This window comes from Ixodes scapularis, unplaced genomic scaffold (genome assembly GCF_016920785.2).
Source record: "Ixodes scapularis isolate PalLabHiFi unplaced genomic scaffold, ASM1692078v2 PGA_scaffold0__279_contigs__length_252992795, whole genome shotgun sequence".
Lineage (NCBI taxonomy): Eukaryota > Metazoa > Arthropoda > Arachnida > Ixodida > Ixodidae > Ixodes > Ixodes scapularis.
In genome coordinates, this window is record NW_024609835.1 from 226,523,481 (window position 1) to 226,530,150 (window position 6,670).

Consider the following 6,670-nt stretch of genomic DNA (forward strand, 5'->3'; position numbering starts at 1 on the left):
TAATAAAAGTTCTATAGCAAATAATTTTTTTGGGCTCCCTAGTTTTGTGTTTTTGTGTTTCTTTTCACACCTTTTACGACGTGCGGTGGATGAAATTAGATTTTAAAATCATTTCATGGTCCCTTTAATAAGTTCGAAAGTTCGACAATTATCGAATTTATGAACGTAGGAAGTTCGAAAGTTCGAAGAGCTTCAAACTTTTTAGTGCAAGAAATTCGAAAGTTCGAAAATCATCGCTTTTTTTAGTCTATTAAGTTCGAAAGTTCGACAAGCATAGCAATTTGCAGCGTAAAAGTTCGAAATTTCGAAAATCGTTAAACTTCTTAGTTTAACAAGTTCGAAAATTCGACGTCCATTGAATTTCTCGATATGGAAAGTTCGGAAATTCGAAATCTTTCGAACCTTTCGAAACGCTTGATTCGATCATCGAAGCTTCGATGCGAAAAAGTTCGCGGCATCCATAGTTACCGAGAGCGCCTGCGTGTCCCGGGACCCAATCCACTCGTACTTCGATATCTTTAGCCGTTAACAAATCGGAGCACAGGCTTTTGATCCGCTGGCAGAGCGTGCCTTCGCTAGGTGTCTTTCCTACGCGTGTGACAGCCTCCCCGCAGTCCGGAAAGATTGTTATACGAGTATGGACGTCTGCCATGAATAAAAGCGTTTCACCAGTAGACACATATTAGATGTACGACCCTGCGGTTACAGTACTCAACAAACAGTTAAGACCAAAAAAATGAGATCTTGTCATATTGTAGAACACCATCACACCTCCAAGAGCTTCCAGCGACATCAAGTAGTCCTGCTATTACGCGGCACACTTGAAGTCGATAATCGAGACTGGACAGGGACGAGGAGGAGCAGAAGGCAAGGCAAGGAAGATAATGGGGCAAGTTCACACAACGCAGCTGACCGTTTCTTTAAGACCTTTCTTATATAGGTGTAGTCAAACAAGAGATGTGCTGATCTAGAATGCAACACTGCACCCCTCTCAATCGAACAAGAAAAGAAGAAAACAACAACGAACAAAGCGTTTTTAGGCCGAAGAACGACCACTGGCTAGTGGACGCCAACTAAGCACTAAAAAACTACAGCGAATGCCTTGCAGCGGGTTTTGTGAGTTATAAAATAGAAACGAGCCTAACATATAATCTCGCCTATGATATTGATTATAACTTTAATAATCACATCAAACCTCCCCTTTTTATTCCCGGGTTGTCTCAAACAAGGTCCGATGGGTGCAATGGGCAAAAGTTTAATATTAGGATTTTGCGCAATGTACACTCAGCAATCACCATGCATAAACAGAACTTTCGCCACCATTTTTTTGAAGCTGCCATACATAAATATAGCAGAAAATTATTTTGCACACTGGAACAAAAAAAAAATGTCGTTTTTTTATATTAGTTCTTAATTCCTGGGACAGTTCTTTCTTGGAAAAATATTTTGCAAACTGTCGTGCTAGTCAACTCATTAGGTCATGCCCCTACAGAATCTCTTATTCGTTACGATTTTTTCTGGTGTCCAAAGTCTAATCAGTACTTGACCCTATCACAGTTGCTTTCTTTATTTTTGTGTATATAATACGAAATGTTTTATACGTCTATTTTCTTTCCTCTACAGGTTGATTGGACTATGCAGTGTCACCGACTTGATTACCTCAAGATTTGTCTAGTAATCGTTGGTGTACTGATGTTCCTTTGGGTCATAACCACTGAGCTGCAAAATAGAAATTTCTCTGAAAGCGCTAGAGATGTCGAGGTTGGTTCCGGTAATCGAAATGAGATGAAACGCAACCAGGAGCAAATAAAGGATATCGCGCCTCAAGACAACCACGAAAGTTCAATAACTACAGAATAATTCACTTACCCACCCAGTTTATGCATGAAAAAAAATCCTTCGGCTCAGCTTGACTACTTAGTCTTGATTTCTCTGCTCCCAGGAACTTGGATCGGAGGAATGCCATTCGTAAAAACGGGGCCTATGAAATCAAGGAAATTCAAATAGTCGTACAGCGTTTCTTCTGGCGAAGACAGAAAATAACAAGGTGCAGCACGCAATTCAGAGTGAGTCTTATTTGCACGCAGACATTATCCAAGAGACTCACATCGGCCACTGCCAAAATTTTACATTGAAGGCAAAGATGATGTTGAGGTGGGCCCTAAACACTCTCCCGAAGTAACGTTACTTATTAAGTGCGACGACGACACGTTCGTGAACGTTGAAAACCTCACAAAAGTAATGAAGAGCAAGCGCACCGACACCATTCCTGGCTCTTTATACGTGAATGACCCACCCCATAGGGAGCAATCCTCCAAGTGGTACGTGTCCCACCAAGAATACAATGGAGCTGAATACCCTCCCTTGTTAGCTGGAACCTTGTATGTGTTGGGCGGCAGCATCTTGCGCCGTCTGTACGACGCCTCGGAAGAGGAGCCGTTCTTCTGTTTGGAAGACGTATTTCTGACGGGATTTGTCGCCGAGATAGCCGGCGTAAACCGCACCCACGAAACCTCGATAGCAGATGATCAATTCAGTTGCATGTGTCTCGCTTCAGAAAAAGCAGCCTCTCATAACATTACAGCCCAAACGATGAGAATGTTCTGGTACCAGATACATTATTCTATAATAAATGTTAATGAACTTCATTTTATTTGTTTTTATTAAGCATCGGAGCTATAAAACTTTTTAGTTATTTCTTTATGGTTTGAATGGCGCAAAAGCATTAATGGCCATACTGCGCCAAAAATGTAAGAAAAGATTGAGAGTAGAATTCAACTACAGAGGAATAGTTCTATAGCTTGTTTAAAAATCCGATATTTCCGAGAAAATAAAAAAAGACGTTTGGATGAGGTCAGTGGTCGCTCACCAAGTAGAAAGTCAGGGTGAAATAGAATGTAATATTTTAAACGATCTGAAAAAAAATTGTGGTGCTTCCGAATAGCAGAAGAAAGAAATAGAATATAAATAACAGTCAAAGGTTCACCGCAGCGCTCACAGGATTGAGGTTCTCCACCAGTAAGGAGGTAGCTATTTGTAAGGTAGATGTGGCTAATTCTCAGGCAGCACAGGAGGACCTCGTGGAATATGTTTTTATTATAAGATGTTTCCAGGAACCAAGGTCTTGCTTGATGGTGTGAAGCTTATTGTTAACCTCTGAATCCAACTCGGACTGCCACGATCGCATTTTTAAATCTTGGCAGGGGAGGCGGAGGTTCGACACCGAACGAATTTGCGAAGAGATGGCCAGTTTATGTGCAGCCTCGTTGCCAAAATTGCACACGTGGGTAGGAACTACGTCAGCTTGGTTCGGTGGTAAGCCATGCATGGAGGGGAAACGGCTTACGCTTATAGCCTGAATCTTCAACGAGACTGAATGTTCATCGAGCCTGAATGTTCAATCGGTCACTCGACAGGCGAGACGGAATGTCCAACGAGACAAAGATCCAATCAAGACGGAATGTCCAACAAACCTGATTGTCCAACGAGACGAAAGGTCCAGTAATGAATATTCAGACACGTTGGACATTCCATGTCGGTTGGACCTTCCGTCTCATTAGACATTGAGGCTCGATGGACATTCCGTCTCGGTGGGATATTTTTTCTCATTGGACATATAGGCCCTTTGCACGTTCAATTTCGCCTGTCACGTGCTAGAATATTTTGTCTCGTTAAATTTAGACAACTCCGCATGCTTATCCCGGGTTCCTGCAGTCATTGCTGTGTTTATATTAGACTAAAGTCTCGTGCCACTTAGCCGACGTTCACGATCCGACAGAGAAACATTGGTTAAATGCAACGATTATGCATCATCTAAAGAAAGGAGTGACATGCAGCTATCATTGTGGCAATTTATAGCTGCGTACATATCGATTAAAGCTGTTGATTGTATGACGTCAAGCGCTCTTTAGATGTTGACAGTTCAATAGTTTCGTTGACATAGGTCAGCCAATTTGAAATAGATAATAAGAATGCGGTGGCCGGGTGTTCTAGTGCATCGCAATTGGTGGAAGTTGATGAATGCTGCGCTTCAGATCCCAGCTAATTCTAATTCAATGCTCATCCCTGCCGTTTCGATCGATAGGTGAGCTTCGTAGGGGCACGCGTTCGTGTAAATGCTAGTGCGTGACCTCCCGCCTGTCACACTGATCCTGCCGCCGGCGAAAGTCAATAATGGAAATTTTTAAAGCAGCTTTGAAAGCTGTTCGAGCTAGGCATAAGCAGTTTGCACAAGTATTAATTCCCACTGACGTTGATAATATATATAACAGAAGCTGAGACGTTCCAGGAAAGCCCTTAAATCACCAACCTTTCGAGCGGGGACTGTTTGTCTTCAGGGTGGGATCCCACTCTGAAGAAAAGCGGTTCCTGCTCGAAGGGTTGGTGATTTGAGGCCCTTCCTGGATCATGATTACGTGACGGAATGTCCAACGAGCCTGAATGTCCAATGAGACAGAAGATACAATAATGGATATTCAGGCACGTTGGACATTCAGGCGCTTTGGACATTCCATCTCGTTTGGACCTTCCGTCTCGTTGGACATACAGTCTCGTTGTACATTCCGTCTCGATTGTATCTTTTCGTCTCGATGGACATTCAGGCTCGTTGTGCATTCCTGTCGCCTGTCACGTGCTAGAATAATTTGTCTTGTTAAATATACAGAATTGTGTGTATAGTTCATCGACGTTCCTGCAGGCCTTGCCGTATTTTCGTCATACTAAAATGTCGTGGCACTGAAACCGACATTGACGGACCGACAGAAAAACATAGAGCAGACACAAATAGTCTAATTTCATTTATAGGAAGGCATGATGGTTAGCTAGCTGAGTGCCTGTGTGCAGCTATGTGCCCATCGGTTAAAGGCTTCGATTGCACGACGCCAAACGCTCCTCTGATGTCGACAGTTAAAATATTTCGAAAGTTTCGATGACATAGGTCAGCCAAATTGAAATATACATTAAGGATGCGGTACCCGTGTGTTCTGGTGCATCGCCGTTGGGGGACGTCTATGAAAGCCGCGCCTCAGATCCTAGGAATTTCTAGTACAGTCCTCACCCTTGCCCGTTTCGATCTATAGATGAGCCACGTACGGAGACCCGCAGTGTAAACACAGGACCGCCTGCCAGCGGCGCTGACTATGCGCACAGTCAATATTTAAATTTTTGAAAGGAGCTTTGGGAGTTCTTGGTGCAAGGCATAAACAGTTTGCAGAAGCGTAATTTCCCACTAATAAAAAAATATAGATATCTTCTTTAAAATAAAGAAAAAGATCTACATTTAACACAACACACCACGGGGGTGGTTGGGGGTGTTACCCGGCAACTCATGAGTAAATGCAAAACAATCTCCTGAATTTCGCAAATTTTTATTTTTGTTCGTTTCTCTTTGGAACAGAGTACTACTCACTGTATACTGCAATTGTCAATAGTTTAAATACGCATGCATTCCCTGTCAGTAGGTGGGAATGTTACAGACTAGAGCGATAATATTGGTATCACGCAGTACGCAATTTTTTGGCATGTGACATGCATCGTGCTTTTTAGAAGCCCATGTAATTTAACCGGCTTCTGGAAGCCCAGTGAAGCCCGCGATCCTGTCGTGGTAGTTGATGACGGGTTGTTACGTGGGAGCTTGACTTCTGATAAAGGACGCGAACGGATCCATCTCGGCGCGCAGTAGAAGGTTCACACCCGGATGTACCAATAGCCGGCATCCTGCGTGAATAGAACGGTAGATCGTTCTTCATGGCTTTTTATTCTTGTAGGCGAAGCGTAGTGCACCGCGAATCCGGCCAAATCGTCGAAATTACATTGATCTCCGGACAACTGAAAGAAGGGCAATTCGTCGAATAGGGAAATTCGCTAGGCCAATTCGAAGAATGGAGCGAAAGTTCCCGTTTGTCGAAAGGTCGAAAAGAGTTAATTAGGGTAGGTTGTGTAAATAGCCAGTGACAGTGGGGGTCAACAATGAGGCCCTCTTTTCAAAAAAGAGATCATTACGAATGCAGCTCTCAGATTGTGCTAGGGTCCGATATTGAATTGTACCCGGATCGTTCAAATTTATAAAAAGTAGGTTTCTACCTGAATATGTTCGATTGCGACTCTAGCATAATGGGATTTGAAAAGATCGAGCGAGGGGTTGACCTCGTGATCCAGGGGTCATATGTGCACTTGTAATTTGAGCATATGAAAAAATCGCGGTCGCACTGTCGCAGCGGGTCTGCAAAAGAGTTACAACAAGTTGAAATCAGATTGCAGCCTCGGTACGCTATTGGGCGCGCATCGGTGTGATTGCTGCATGCCACGTGACCAAAAAAGGCAGAGCGGAAACGACGGAGGCGAATCCTAAAATGTATTGTATTCATTATTAAAATTACGTACTTGCTGCTTATCACAAGGTTCCCTGCGACAGCAAATGCTTTGGTGGCTGAAGGATGCAAAACTAATCGTCGCGATAAGCGTCAATCTGGCAAATCCCCCGGACAATCACAGGACGAAAACTCACCACTTTAGGCACAAAGACTTAATGGAAGGAACGTTGTATTTATCATTGATTTTCTTATAAGGATCGAATTTTTGTTTCTGGGGAACGAGATGTCCAATCAGAAACGTCTAAAATATTCACCTTCCTTCTGTAATAAAAAAATAGTGTAACAGCGCACACTTATTA

General features: G+C 43.1%; 1 pseudogene; it reads left to right on the forward strand.

Annotated features, from left to right (window-relative positions):
- The first annotated feature begins 1,635 nt into the window (after window positions 1-1,635).
- On the forward strand, window positions 1,636-2,667 carry LOC115309930 (annotated as a pseudogene).
- The last annotated feature ends 4,003 nt before the right edge of the window (window positions 2,668-6,670 follow it).